This window comes from Conger conger, chromosome 14 (assembly GCF_963514075.1).
Source record: "Conger conger chromosome 14, fConCon1.1, whole genome shotgun sequence".
Classification (NCBI taxonomy): Eukaryota; Metazoa; Chordata; class Actinopteri; order Anguilliformes; family Congridae; genus Conger; species Conger conger.
In genome coordinates, this window is record NC_083773.1 from 25,291,073 (window position 1) to 25,306,588 (window position 15,516).

A 15,516-nucleotide genomic window follows, 5' to 3' on the forward strand; every position below is an offset into this window, starting at 1 on the left:
CTTTCCGTCCATGTCCAGGGGAACGTCCAGCCCCGCAATGTCCAGGATGGTGGGAGCCAGGTCGATGTTCAGCACAATGTGTGGGTTGCTATGGGAGACAGAGGAATGGAGGTAGGAAGGGATTGGTAAAGATGAATAAAAACAGATCATATGTAGTCACACACACACACACACACACACACACACACTAGTAACAGAGAGACAGGAGCCAAAGTTCAATCAATTAATTGGTCCTTAACTTTGATTTGCAAGTAAATGCAGCACTTTTTATTATTTATTATTTACATAAGTACACAGCTGGGCAAATTCAATGATCAATAAAACGAACTTTCCAAAACATAAACACGGGTCATGGAAGCTCATGGCCTGGTTGGTTGCTTTGATATGTTGCATTAAGTTACAGTTGATGAAAAAATCTAATAATCAGGATAAAACATAATACAAATAAAAATGACATTATTGTCATCATCATCATCAACATCATCTTCTTCATTATCATCATTGTCACCGTCATCATCATCATGTTTATATTCACATCATCACTCACAAGGTTCCCCCCTCAATGTTGGGGCCTCGTATGTAGAAGGGCACCCGGATGTCGAACTCGTAAGGCATGGACTTGCCCTTCACCAGGCCGAACTGTCCGATGTGGTAGCCGTGGTCGGAGGTGTAGATGAGGTACGTGTTCTCCAGCTCTCCCATCTCTACCAGCATGCTGTACACCTGTGTGAGACAGGAGGAGAGAGCACATCCATACGCATGTTTATACGCCAGTCATGAGTCATGCTGTTATTATAACGACACATCTCGCTTTGCCCACTGTATAATCATGTTTACATGCACTATGTATAATTGCTTGCCCTCTGGTCAAATTTCCTAGAGCTCAGGCAAACATAGAAATATGTCAGACAAATAGATATTTATTTATTCATAAGAATAGTGCATGAGATTATGATTCATGATTATGGTTATGATATATACCTTTGCACACAGTAGAAAGGAGGAGATCTGAGACAAGTATAATGCTAGAATTTCTCAATGTTACTTGAATGGAATATGAAGATTTTCATGTGGAGCATTCAAAATATTTTCCAGAATGTTCTGTTTATTTTTTTAAAGCAACTGCTGCCAATGTAAAATGTTGCTTGTGAACCAACTAAACAAGGACATCTATTCAGAAATATGTTTAGCCTTTTCTGTCTTTTACTTTGGACAAGGACCAAATAAAATATTCCAGTACCGTTTTACTGAACTAATTAAAAATTAGAGAGTAGCACAGGTTCTCTCTTTTTTCAATGAATGGCCCCCAGCCACTGCAGTGACCCAGAAAATGGGTAACATCTCCCTTTTCCTTTCACGCACAATCACCCAAAAGGTGAATGATTCCACCCTCGCTGAAGTGAACCGAGTGGATTTATGGCACAGGGTTAAAGGTCACGCAGTAGACGGCAGAGCCCCAGGTGCAGCGCCCGGCCTGAACAGGAATGAGAGCTGTAATAACACCTCACAGCACCGGTGGAGCTCATAAATACACAGTGCTGCTTCCATTCGCTCACCCCCCATTCCATATAAAACAGAAAACATTATTATGATCGATAAGATTCACACTTCATTGGGTCACTGGCGTCACCATGAGAACAGTATGAGACTGTTTCTGGCCTGGGCCAAGGCACAGCTGCAGCTAATGTAAGCACACTCTGAGACATGGAGCCAAAGTGTCGCTGCGTCTGCAGAAACATCACTCCCCCCACCTTCTCTATGCAGTGGTCCAGGGACAGCAGTGTCCACAGAAACATGGCTGTGGTAACAGAGGACCCACCTTCTCCACGCAGTGATCCAGGGACAGCAGTGTCTACAGAAACATGGCTGTGGTAGCAGAGGACCCACCTTCTCTACACAGTGGTCCAGGGACAGCAGTGTCCACAGAAACATGGCTGTGGTAGGAGAGGACCCACCTTCTCTATGCAGTGGTCCACGGACAGCAGTGTCTACAGAAACATGGCTGTGGTAGCAGAGGACCCACCTTCTCTACACAGTCGTCCACGGACAGCAGGGTCTGCAGGCGTCTCCTCTGCAGGAGGTTGGTGAACTCCATGTGCACAGGCTTCATGGGGCCGGTGTAGCGCAGGATCCAGTGTTTGTCCGGATTCGGAGCGTAGTTGTAGCTTGGGGTGCTGGGATTGCCAAACGGTGAAAAAAGATGTCAGCTCATGAGACAGAAACGTCTACATGCCCTTATATAACCCAACAAACATTTAGATGTCGGGTAGACCTCTAATCAACTTTAGTCATAGAGGTCGATATTACATCGATTAGTGGGGCAGAAATTTTTGACGTCAGTAATTCAGTACAAAAAACAGATCTATTATAAGTGGTTGCATCATCACTGGACATCGATCAGCCTTTTAGCTGAGACACAGGTCGACCAATCGTTTGGGGTGAACAGTCGCAGGTGTATTGAGTGCACCATGAAGTAATAAAGGAAAAGGTGGTATCTGCCCACTGACTATGTCATTTTAAAGTGCTAAACATACCAGGGTCTGAACATTTTCCTTTAAAGGTCACATAAAACACTAGGGAGTCAGGACCAAGATAACCAATATATTATACAAATTTAAATTAGTATGCTGTCTCCATTTTTATATTCTGGGTCTCATTTTATTCCTTTCTGCCTCAGGTCAGATTCATAAATGACATTTCAATCTCTTTGACAGAACGTGCTTCTGCCGTGTTTTCAATAAACATTACGCTGCCGTAGAGGTCAGGGAGGTAATTACATTGTGTGATGCTGGGGGGTGTTTTTAATGCAGAAAGGCAAAATAATACAACCCACTGGATGTGTCCATCTGTAAAATCAATAACACGGCCATTCTGAACTCATTATGTTTCCTACCTCCTACTTTGTCTTCTGAATGACAAGCGTCTAAAACACACACTCTGTGGAGTGGTTACACTAAACTGCTCCTACGCACTGCCCTTTGTAAAATTCTGTCCCTGACAATGTTCAGCTATACGCTAGCTAGTAGAAAAACTGGGGATTCATGTTCAGTAGTGGATTAGGTGATGGTATCAAGTGGCATCTGATGACTGTTCATGAAGTGAGCAGGAATGAGGTGTTACCCCTGTGCACCACTAGAGGCCCTCGTAGCCCAGCTGATGTGACCGCTGCATTCTGGAGGCTCATCTTTACCGGATACGTTCACACCTTCACTTCCCCCAGTAAAAACACTGCCAGACAGCCCCCCGATCAGGAATTAGGACAGCAGGGGTGTTTTAATGGCAGAACTGATCCTTGGGTGGGAAAGCTTCCTCTAAGGCACCGTTTGTAATCCTCTGGCTTTCACAAAGCGACCCAGAAACACCGATTGGTGATGTGTGTGTACGGGTCTGTGTGCGCTGGTGTGTGTCTGACACTGACTGCCTTCCTCCCGACTATGGCGCCTCTACGGTGGCAGGGGCCAACTGACAAACACAGCTCACCGAGGGCCACCATTAAAAATGCAAACACGAGCTCTCCGCAGAGAGACCGGGGTTAGGGCAGCGGCTGAGTCTCTGTGATAATGGAACTTCACAATTACAATAAGTGGCACAAAGACACAAAGATGAGGTTTCCAAAACATACTTAGCCTGTCCCATCTGACAGGCTGTCTCTCAGGAGACAGGCCTGAGAGGCCTCATTATCCCCCAGCAGAAGCTCTGCATTACCAGGGTCACATTCTCCTCCCCTCCCAAACCTCCACCGCCACCACCAAATAAAATAAAAAACATCTCAACTGTGTTTGAAATGATCTCACTTCAGTGATTACATATTATTAAATATTGTATCACGGTTACCAAGCCATTATGAGTCGAACAAAGGCTTAAATGAAAGGTGCCATTATCTGGGCACTGGGCATTAAAGGGGCAATTACACATGAGCAATTTGTTTTCTGGCTGGAATTAAAAGGACCATCAAAAGCTTTACAGGGAATCATTCAGCCCTACTCAATCCCCAGGGCCTATGGGCCAGTAGGCATTTACCCTCAGAGAAAATACATAAAACAATATCGAGAGAGAGAGAGAGAGAGAGAGAGGAGGGGGAGGGAGGGAGGGAGCAAGAAGAAGAGAGGAAGAGGGGACACTGAGGAGAGAGTGAGAGAGAGTGAAACAGTACAGAACACAGGAGAGAAAGAACGAGGGAGGTTTTTGGAAGAATAGGGGAAAACACACCACAGGAGAAGGTAAGCCACATGAGACAGAGGGAGAGATAACCTGCATGTCAACACCATATCTGAATCAACTGTATGCCACCAGAGAGATAAGCTAATGTTTGATATAGGTTTTGAGTAGTTCATGTGGTGTACAATGGCAAAATGGCTTCCATTAGTTCAAACCACAGCTATTCACTGAGACTGTAGGTTTGATTCATAATGGGAAGTGAAGACTATCTGTCTTTAATTATATGCGATTTGGGCTGTAATGCCTCTCCACGTATGACACTCTCATTGTGGTCTGATCATTAATAACCCCACAAGCATTTCCTTTCTTTATGGATGGTGAATGGAAAATTTACATGCACAAAATGATATAGAGACTCCCTGTGTGCCAGCACGGTGAGTGAGCAGGTCTGTGTGGGTGTGTGTGTCTATTTGTGTATGTATGTGGGTGTGTGTGTATGCATGCGTGTGGTTGTGTGTATATGTGTGCTTGTGTGTGGTTTGCGTGTGGTGTATGAGCATGTGTGTGTGCTTGTGCACTTGTCTGTGTGTGTGTGTGTTTACCTGTGGTGTGTGAGCGTCTGCGTGTATGTGCATGTCTACCTGTTTGCGTGTGTGTACGTGGGTGTGTACTTGTCCCTGTGTGTGTGTGTGCATATGTTTGCGTGTGTGTACATGGGTGTGTACTTGTCCCTGTGTGTGTGTGTGTGTGCGTATGTTTGCGTGTGTGTACGTGGGTGTGCACTGTGTATTTGTGTGTGTACGTGGGTGTGCACTGTGTGCGTGTGTGTGCGTGCGTATGTTTGCGTGTACACTCACATGTGTTGAGAGGCGTTGGGGAAGGCATTGCTGTACTGTGGTGCTGCGTCCTCCGGGCCATGGGGGGCAGCGTGACTCAGCACCATCATCACGGGCCGGTGAGGGTACATCTTCTTCGACATGCGGAAGAAGCTGATACTGTTGTTAGTGATGATGTCAGTGAGGTAGTCCTGCATGACAACAACAAATAGAAAATATATATATATATTTTTAATGATCTTGATCACAAAAAAAACAACACTTCATAAGAATAACCATTTTTTAGACATGTCATATGTAATTATGCTCTATGAACACTTCCATTACAAGGAGCAAATAACTGCACAATGCTGTTTAGCAATTAGTATATGCAGTACACTGAACTTGTATCTACCGGTGTCTGCAGACAGTATATAAACACATTGATAAAAAAAGGGGGGGGTGAGAATGGGACCTTGGGGTACTCCGAGCCGTGCTTCTCCCGTACACCATTCCTGCACAGCGTGTAGTTGTAGAAGCGCGAGTTCTTCACCAGCGCCACCCACTCCTTCCACCCAGGGGGCACGTAAGAGCCGTTGTACTCATTTAGGTACTTCCCGAAGAAGGCTACGGCAAGCAGAGGGAGACAAAAAGCACTGAACAAGTGTGCTTTGGGGGGAAAAAATGGATGCCTGTTTTCAAATACAGAGAAAATGAGAAATAAAGAATGAAAGAAAAATAAAGAAAAAGAGCGAGAGAGAAATAAAGATAAAGAGTGTGAGAGAGAGAGTGGGAGGGAGATGGGAGAGAAAGAGGGAGGGGAGGTGAGAGAGGGAGAAAGAGAGAGGAAATAGTGAACAGTTGATAGAGAGAGTACGAGAGAAGGAGAGATAGAGAGGGGAGGGAGAGAGGGAGAAAGACAGAGGAAATAGTGAACTGTAGATAGACAGAGAGAGGGCGAGAGAAGGAGAGAGAGAGAGAGGGGCGATATCAGACCTGTCCTGTAGCCCGTGTTGTTGAGGTACACGGCGAAGGTGTGGGGCTCATGCTGGGCCTGCCAGGAGGGTGAGGAGCAGTTTTCGTTGTTGGTGTAGGTGTTGTGGTTGTGCACGTACTTCCCCGTCAGCAGGGACGAGCGGGAGGGGCAGCACATGGGCGTGGTGGAAAAGGCGTTGGAGAAGTGGGCCCCGCCCAGCTCCATGATGCGGCGCGTCTTGTTCATGGCCTGCATCGAGCCTGTCGGGGGTGTTAGAGAGGAGCTGCACTTTCTCAGGGGTTCTCCAGGTTTTTATTCCAAAGCATGAAAACAGGAGTGAATGACTGAATTCCTATGAATTTGAATGTGACACAAATCTTGATGAAAATCCAATTGCTTGGACAATTGCTTAATCATCAACAAATTCAGGCCCATCAGCTGAAGACAGTGAGTTCAATTTCCTTGCAATACTAGCACATATTAGACAAAATTGCATTAGAATAATGAGCAGCAACCCATTGTCAATAAATAGTCCAAAATCATCACTGGATAAGTTTTAAGAAACGTGTAAATGTTAAAAAATATTTAATCCAATTGACTATTCCATAAATTAAAATGGTTTTTTGCTAGGGTATAAACTGGAAGTGATAGCAGGGCCTTAAATAGCTATGGCTAAAATGAAACAATCAACTTGAGGCATATGCAAGAGGCCCTGCTCAAGTGTAGGTTCAGTTGTGGACTATGGTACCTTCTGACCTGCGACCCCCTCTGTCTATGACTGATGGAAAGTGACTTTCCATCAGTGACTTTCTTCTGAGGCCCTGGTAGTGAGGAGAAGGCCCCGCTCTTCCATTCTCTAAACAACTTGTCCCTTGTTGGACCTGCTCTCATACTTTGGGGTTCCTAAGTTCCTGTGGTGTTGGTCACCACACTTACAGACGCAGGAGCGAGTGTTTCTTTATGAGCATGCTGAATCTCTGTGCTCCCCATGGTGATAATTTTGATAGCACTGATGTAGCACAAATAGCACATGACCTAAAGCACGGGCTAACTATCAGCTGACTAGTCTCCTTCTGATAGTGATGTCACATCTTACATGCCATCACTGACCACAGCAGGGGAACCAACCCCACCTTTTTCAATCACCACCATAAAGGTTATATTACACCAGCTATAACAACAGAGACACAGACAGAGAGATGCTGAGTGAAAAACGACAACAGGGAGAAGGAGGGAAAAAGACAAGGAGAGAGAAGGAAGTAAAAAAATGGCAGAAGAAGCCAGTAAAATGGGACACAGAGAGGAACACAAAGACGGAAGTTACGGCGGGGCGATAAAAGACAGAAAGCGGGGAGCAGCAGACGCAGACGGCAGAACAAAGCGCTTCAGTCCGACAGCGAAACAGATGGCTGGCTGTGACTTCATTGCTCTCCAGAGGGACAGGCGGGTGATTGAGTGACAGGATCCAGAGCGAAAGTGCCCGAGCCGTCCTGGCGCTGCGGAACGATCAGAGCAGCAGCGTACGAGGACAAAGAGCTGCCGGAGGGTTTCACACTCACAATAACGGGCCTGATTGTGCGGGTCAGCGCCGAGGGGAAAATCACCCTCCCATTCAACACCAAGCGCCTCCTTTCCTGACAGGAGCAGATGTGGACACGCTCGGAAACGATGCTTTCCCATAAACATTCAGTAAACTGGTCTCCTGCTCCAGTTATTGGATGTAGGTCGGCACGTAGATTATTTTTTTTTTATCGTAGCAGGGAGCTCTACAAACTCCACCCACACAAATGTGGAAGTCCTCCGGTTTTAATCCCCCATATTTCAGCACCTGGATTGCGACCTTATTTAAACTCCCTCCCTGGCGGCTGTTTGATTAACTGAGTGTTTTTATTCTTTCATATGGTCCATTGAAAAATACGAGCAGAAGAGAAAGGCTTACCAAATAATTATTCAGAGGAGAAATAAGAATGTGTTGCCTAACATATGTTGCCATGCCAACTGATGAGCCAAAGCCTATCTTTTTTGTCCACGTTTAATGGGATTTGTCTATCATTGTCTTTTAAAATGTTTTTCTGTAAGGTGCTAATTGTAATGGAATACTCCATGCTGGAGTGAAGGGTACTGATAACATATTCCTTCATTAAACCAAGTACCTGCTATTACAATATTTACAAAATTTGTATAGAGCATACAATGAATGTTTTCACACAATTATAATTTAAATGTAAGCTTCCCCTTTAACGACCACTAGTTGGCCACTGCATTTTATCTGGTCCAGAGGGAAACATGGCCTCTGTTGCTTCTCTCCTAGCAGCAACCGACTCTGGAGGTCTCCCCCGAATAACGACCGAGCCGAACCCTGCTGAGCTCATTTAGAGTGAGAAGGCTGGAGGGTGGTACGGTCACGGACACATAAGCCCAGCGGTCTGTGCGGCCTGTGCGGCCTGTGCGGTCGGTGCGGTCCGCACACTCACCCAGCTCCAGGTCCTGGTCGTCGGTGAGGATGAGGATGATGTTGGGCCGCACGTTGCGCCGGTCCCTCTGGAAGCGGGCCCTGAGGCGCTGGCCGGACAGGAAGACGGAGCCGTGGGTCACGCTCAGGGCCCCCAGGAGCAGCAGGAGCCCCGCAGACAGCCCCCTCCCCGCCATGGTGCCCTCTACTCCCCCCGCCGCTGCCGCTCTGTCACTGCTCCTGAAAGGCAGGACACAGGAACACTGCTCACACCTAACCAGAACCACCCCACACAACAACACAATGCACTCGGCTCAGGCGGTAAGAGCAGCCGTCTGGCAGTCGGAGGGTTGCCGGTTCGATCCCATCCTGGGTTTGTCGAGGTGTCCATGGCCAAGACACCTAACCCCCAAATGCTCCTGACAAGCTGGTTGGTGCCGTGCATGGCAGCCAATCGCTGTTGGTGTGTGTGTGTGTGTATAAATGGGTGAATGAGAAGCACCAATTGTACAGCGCTTTGGATGAAGGCACTATATAAATTCCAACCATTTACCATTTACTCCAGATAGCTGTCCTCCTAACAAAGAAATGATCTCTGAGCTTTCTATATTTATGATTTTGTCGTACACACTCAGAAAAGGGTGTATATATACAGTACACACACACACAGTGGGTTTGTGGAGTGAGGCACTCTAGCCAGACAGAGCAGGCCTTGTAGTCCTCTGTATAAATTATGTGGTTCATGCCCAGCATTTATTTATCAATCATTCATGGTACATTAGAGCGGTGTCTTTTTCATTCCCACACATGCTAATGTAATGGGAATGAGTGCATAACAGCCAGTCCACTGCCTACTGTAGGGGAGAGAGTGTGAGGAGAGATGGAGGAAGAGAGAGCGGTGGGGGGAGAGAGAGGGAGGAGAAGGGTGGAGGGAGAGAGGGAGGAGAAGAGTGGAAGGAGAGAGAGGGAGGAGAAGGATGGAGGGAGAGAGACAGAGGAGAAGAGTGGAAAGAGAGGGAGGAGAAGAGATGGAGAAGGGTGGAGGGAGAGAGGGAGGAGAAGGATGGAGGGAGAGAGAGGGAGGAGAAGAGTAGAAGGAGGGAGAGAGGGAGAAGAGATGGAGAAAGGTAGAGGGAGAGAGGGAGGAGAAGGATGGAGAAGGGTGGAGGGAGAGAGGGAGGAAAAGAGATGGAGAAGGGTAGAGGGAGAGAGAGGGAGGAGAAGAATGGAGGGAGAGAGCGAGGGAGCAGAAGGTGGAGGGAGAGAGGGAGGAAAAGAGATGGAGAGACTACTGAACCCAGCTGCTCTAAACAATGGTGCTGCGCATTATGCCAGCTGTTCAAATTTCAGGAGCATGCCACTGTTTAAACGAACACATTTCATTCCGTTGATGCTGAAGAGGAAGGTTTGAACAAAGGTCAAAGGTACCCAAGAGTGCTCCCTGCAGAACTTTGAGGGGAGAGGGGGAGAGAGAGGGAGGAGAAGGGTGGAGGGAGAGAGGGAGGAGAAGAGTGGAAGGAGAGAGAGGGAGGAGAAGGATGGAGGGAGAGAGACAGAGGAGAAGAGTGGAAAGAGAGGGAGGAGAAGAGATGGAGAAGGGTGGAGGGAGAGAGGGAGGAGAAGGATGGAGGGAGAGAGAGGGAGGAGAAGAGTAGAAGGAGGGAGAGAGGGAGAAGAGATGGAGAAAGGTAGAGGGAGAGAGGGAGGAGAAGGATGGAGAAGGGTGGAGGGAGAGAGGGAGGAAAAGAGATAGAGAAGGGTAGAGGGAGAGAGAGGGAGGAGAAGAATGGAGGGAGAGAGCGAGGGAGCAGAAGGTGGAGGGAGAGAGGGAGGAAAAGAGATGGAGAGACTACTGAACCCAGCTGCTCTAAACAATGGTGCTGCGCATTATGCCAGCTGTTCAAATTTCAGGAGCATGCCACTGTTTAAACGAACACATTTCATTCCGTTGATGCTGAAGAGGAAGGTTTGAACAAAGGTCAAAGGTACCCAAGAGTGCTCCCTGCAGAACTTTGAGGGGAGAGGGGGAGATTTTTGTTTTACAAATCAGTGAGAGCTGCGATCACTCAAAGGTCACTAATATTTAATCTACATGCCCTTTAAAGGGAAAGAAAGGTTCCTGTGTTTATGCCTTCCAACAAATAATTTCCAAATGATAATGTGTGGCCTGCGATGAGGTCAGCAGTCATGTCCCTGCATCTCAGCACAAAGGTACACTGGAGAGAGAGTAACAGACGAATTGCATCGGAAAAATAATAAAACCGTGTACCTACACTGAATCGCTAAAAATCCACCCAATAAATAAATATGCGCCTGCCCTGAATCTCCATTATCCAGGGGTACCATCGCACACCTGCCCCTCACCAGCCCATCTGGCCCTGTCTCATTACAGCCGAGCATAGCCCCGGTGGCCTTTCCCCAACGCACTGACAGAGAGAAAACAGCAGCAGGATTAACACAGCCCCACAGTAACTCCACATAAACACACTGAGAAACTCCACATCCGTCTTTTTACTGAGAAACGGTCTCTAAAGCGCTTTCTGCATATCTCAACGCTTTTTTCCGCTTGACTCCCTTGATCCACAGCTTCCACTGCCCTGTCGTTCTTCCTTCTCTTTTCTTTCTCTTTACTATCCTGTCGTTCTGCCTTCTCTTTTCTTTCTCTTTACTGCCCTGTCGTTCTCTTCCTTCTCTTTACTGCCCTGTTATTCTCTTCCTTCTCTTTTCTTTCTCTTTACTGCCCTGTCGTTCTCTTCCTTCTCTTTTCTTTCTCTTTACTATCCTGTCGTTCTGCCTTCTCTTTTCTTTCTCTTTACTGTCCTGATGCTCTCTGCCTTCTCTTCTCTCTCTGTCAGAGTTCAGATTCAGTTTCCTGTCGTTTCATTGGGGGAGGTGTGAGAGTCAGCAACAGCAACATACACTTTAATTTCTCCTCACTTAACTCACCAGTCACAATGAATTCTGCTGCATGCAATATACAAAGACCCCGGTCAGCTGACTGTCCCATTCACACACTAGCAGCTACAGTATGAAGTCTGCTATCTCATGACACAAAAACAGAAAGAATAATTAATGAATTTGTTATTTAACTATTGCTTTTATCCAAAGTGACTCACAGTTGATTAGACTAAGCAGGGGACAATCCCCCCTGGAGCAATGCAGGGTTAAGGGCTTTGCTCAAGGGTCGAACAGTTGTGTGGATCTTATCGTGGCTACACCGGGGATCGAACCACCAACCTTCCAGGTCCCGGGCATGTACCTCAGATCTCACCAACTACAGACAATTGCCTTTTTTATCACCTCTGAATAAGTTGTATAAATATTATTAATGTTAATGGAAAAGGTTATTATTTTTGTTGAGTCTCCACCATGTCACATGCTGTGTATTTAACTGGCGCACGCCCCTGTAAGGCAGCCATGGCTTGTATTTTATATGTACTGCTTTTATGCATATGGACATGTACTAAAGCGTTTTAGTGCCTTGCTCAAAGCAATCTGAATGGAAAATGAGCCTACACACTGCTCATTATAGGGCCAGTCCAACTGTTCTCACTGCTACCCAGAAGATGTTAGTTTCCTAAATATTTCATATTAAAAGCCATGTTAAAATTCCTCCTGGAAGCACTCTGTTAGGCTTACCTTCTGCTGGATAGAGTATTATCATCTTCTGAAATGCTCTCCGCCATGACATCATGCTTTGGAGAGAGGCCGTTTCCTCTTTTATAATTCAAACGAGTTTTTGTTCAAAGTGTTAAATAATAATTACGAGTTTCTTCTTTTTCCTCACTTTCAGAGTTCCCAATTATATAGCAGCGCTAATCTTGGCCCAGCGCTAATCTTGGCCCTCGACACTTCATGAGCAGCTTACTCAGGTGCACTTTTCAGCTCAGCTCCGCTCAGCTCAGCTCAGTTCAGTTCAGCTCAGTTCAGCACAGATCAGCAGGTGGACTTGCAGGTGCCTATTCAACCAACAGGGGGCACTAGGGAGCGATGAGACACAGATCCACAGACTGAACCCCCCCCCCCCCCCCCCACCAAAAACCTGCATGGCTGTGGTTCAATCCCAGACTTTGAGGCTCATGCAGCAGAAACCCTGCTGAAAATTCCAGCTTAAACCAGCCTAAACTGGTCAAGCTGAGTTTACCAGCTGACCAGCCTATATAGTCAGCTAGTCCACCAGTTTGACTACCGGAATACTCTACCAGCTTAACCAGCTTTGACCAGCCACAGACCAGCTTTGAGCAGCTCAAAGTGTGGAGAACACAGCTTAAACCATCTTAAACCAGTCTAGTTTATCTTGCTTGTTTCTGAAGAAGGTATGGAGAAAATTCATCCAAAAATTCAACTCCATCTTTAGCCATATTTGTAAATCTGTTTATTCCCCCCCTGCAAAATGTTCAGTGGATAATGCTCTGTGACGATCTGATTTTCACTGTCGCTATACAAAATAAAATGGCCTGATTTATTGAGGTTCTGTGGAACCTTTTTGATCCCCATAAAAGACTTCTTATCTCTATAAGCTGGCCCCTCACGTTTATAGCCCCTCACTGCCTATAATTAATTTTTACAGTAAGAAAAGACTGGCAATTACTGTACAGGCAACTAATCATTAAAATATGTACACTTCGGCACAGAGAGACTTAACTGACTGTGGTATTAAATTAACACACTAACAGCATGAGCGCTTTCAAGAGGGGGAGGGATGGAGCGAGTGAGAGACTGGGAGAGAGGAAGAGGGAGAAGATGACGACACAGTGAGAGAGAAGAGAAGAAAGAGTACAGAAGAGAGGAGGCAAGTGCTGGGAGGAACGGAGAGGAAAAGATGGAAGAAAAAAATGAATGCATCCATTGTGGAAATGAGGGAACATATTTTACATGCTTATTCACACAAATAAAAATTGTATCTTAAAATGCACAAGGTCGTCACACAGAGAACCTTAAGAGGGGGAAAGTCAATGATTTAGGTTACAAGCCACCGTCAGTTTTCACACCTGAGAATCATTTTCTAATCTCTCAGCTGGAAGGCTGACTGCTCCTTTCGGGTTATGATTCACCTTGTGAGTACTCCTCATTCTGTCCCAGAACCTGCTATTCTCAGATATTGTTCCTCATTCTGTCCCAGAACCTGTTATTCTCAGATACTGTTCCTCATTCTGTCCCAGAACCTGCTATTCTCAGATATTGTTCCTCATTCTGTCCCAGAACCTGTTATTCACAGGTAATGTTCCTCATTCTGTCCCAGAACCTGCTATTCTCAGATATTGTTCCTCATTCTGTCCCAGAACCTGTTATTCTCAGATACTGTTCCTCATTCTGTCCCAGAACCTGCTATTCTCAGATATTGTTCCTCATTCTGTCCCAGAACCTGTTATTCACAGGTACTGTTCCTCATTCTGTCCCAGAACCTGTTATTCTCAGATACTGTTCCTCATTCTGTCCCAGAACCTGCTATTCTCAGATATTGTTCCTCATTCTGTCCCAGAACCTGTTATTCTCAGATACTGTTCCTCATTCTGTCCCAGAACCTGCTATTCTCAGATATTGTTCCTCATTCTGTCCCAGAACCTGTTATTCACAGGTACTGTTCCTCATTCTGTCCCAGAACCTGCTATTCTCAGATATTGTTCCTCATTCTGTCCCAGAACCTGTTATTCTCAGATACTGTTCCTCATTCTGTCCCAGAACCTGCTATTCTCAGATATTGTTCCTCATTCTGTCCCAGAACCTGTCATTCACAGGTACTGTTCCTCATTCTGTCCCAGAACCTGTTATTCTCAGATACTGTTCCTCATTCTGTCCCAGAACCTGTTATTCTCAGATACTGTTCCTCATTCTGTCCCAGAACCTGTTATTCTCAGATACTGTTCCTCATTCTGTCCCAGAACCTGCTATTCTCAGATACTGCTCCTCATTCTGTCCCAGAACCTGTTATTCTCAGGTACTGTTCCTCATTCTGTCCCAGAACCTGTTATTCTCAGATCCAGCTCCTCATTCTGAAGCAGCAGCACATCTGCTGCAGAGCCACAGAACCCACAGCTCTCCAGAGCAGCACAGGGCCGGGGGGCCGAGGCAGGATGGGGGCTGGGGTGTGAGTCACGCTGAAGGGACACATTTGGCTATGGGTGGGTGTGGTGCAGCTGAATTGGGACAGTGGTAATTATTGGATCAGCAAAAAAAAGCTATTTTCTGCAGCCAATGCTACAGTTTCCCTGTCCTCCATGGCTGTTATATTTTACGAGTTCTTTCACAGGTATATGCTGCAATAGTTTGCAGTTTTCCCTTTATTTCACAGAAAACAGCTTCAATATTTTATCTGCTTCTCACAGACAGAAACTATAACCCATAAACTACACACTATAAAGTATAGTTGCATTTCATTTTCGGCTGTTCCATTGCAACCATATTCCACCTAGGTTCATAAACAAGTTAAATGAAAATCCGTGTCAGCCTATCTCCCCCACCCCCTACCCCCTATCTCAGATTAAAATGTCAGAGCAGGTCGTGTCAATGACGGATGACAGGGAGCCCCTCCTTCAGCTGGGTCCTCCAGTAAATCACACGCTGGCCACAACTTCACCGCTACAGCCCAGTGTTTTATCCACAGCCAGGGGCAAGAGTTCCCCACAGAAAATACATTTAAATAAATAAAAAGTAGACAGTTTATATAAAGGCAAAAAACCTTCTTCCCTGAAAACTTTCTTCAAGACGCCTGCAATGCTGTATACTGCGAGCGTTGCCTCTTTGATATTCCGCTTCTAAAGAGCCCTCTGAATATTCACCAATACCGCCTGATCAGAATGCACAATTACTGCAGCGCGAACACAAAATGAAACTGCTTTTCCGCTTTGAAGACCTGGGCCCTGCTGTACACATTATCATTTTTTACACCGAGAGAAAAAACCTAATGTGATGTAGGACAATGTCATTTTTCAACCCAGCCCAGTTCAGGATGCATATGAAATATGCAGGCGCCCACAGGGGAATCGCCCGCTCTTTGGTAAAAGCTGTTCATCCGCAGCCTGCTTCTCAGACACTGGAAGCGCCATTACCAGCTCGGGCCACGCTCGAAAAAGAGAAGAGTGAGCATCAGATTTAATTAGCGGGGTCGACACGTC

At 46.2% G+C, this 15,516-nt stretch overlaps 1 pseudogene; it reads right to left on the reverse strand.

Moving 5' to 3' along the window:
• The window catches only part of LOC133109793 (extracellular sulfatase Sulf-2-like), a 17,897-nt pseudogene extending 9,322 nt beyond the window's left edge, over positions 1 to 8,575 (reverse strand).
• Between the last annotated feature and the right edge of the window lie 6,941 nt (positions 8,576 to 15,516).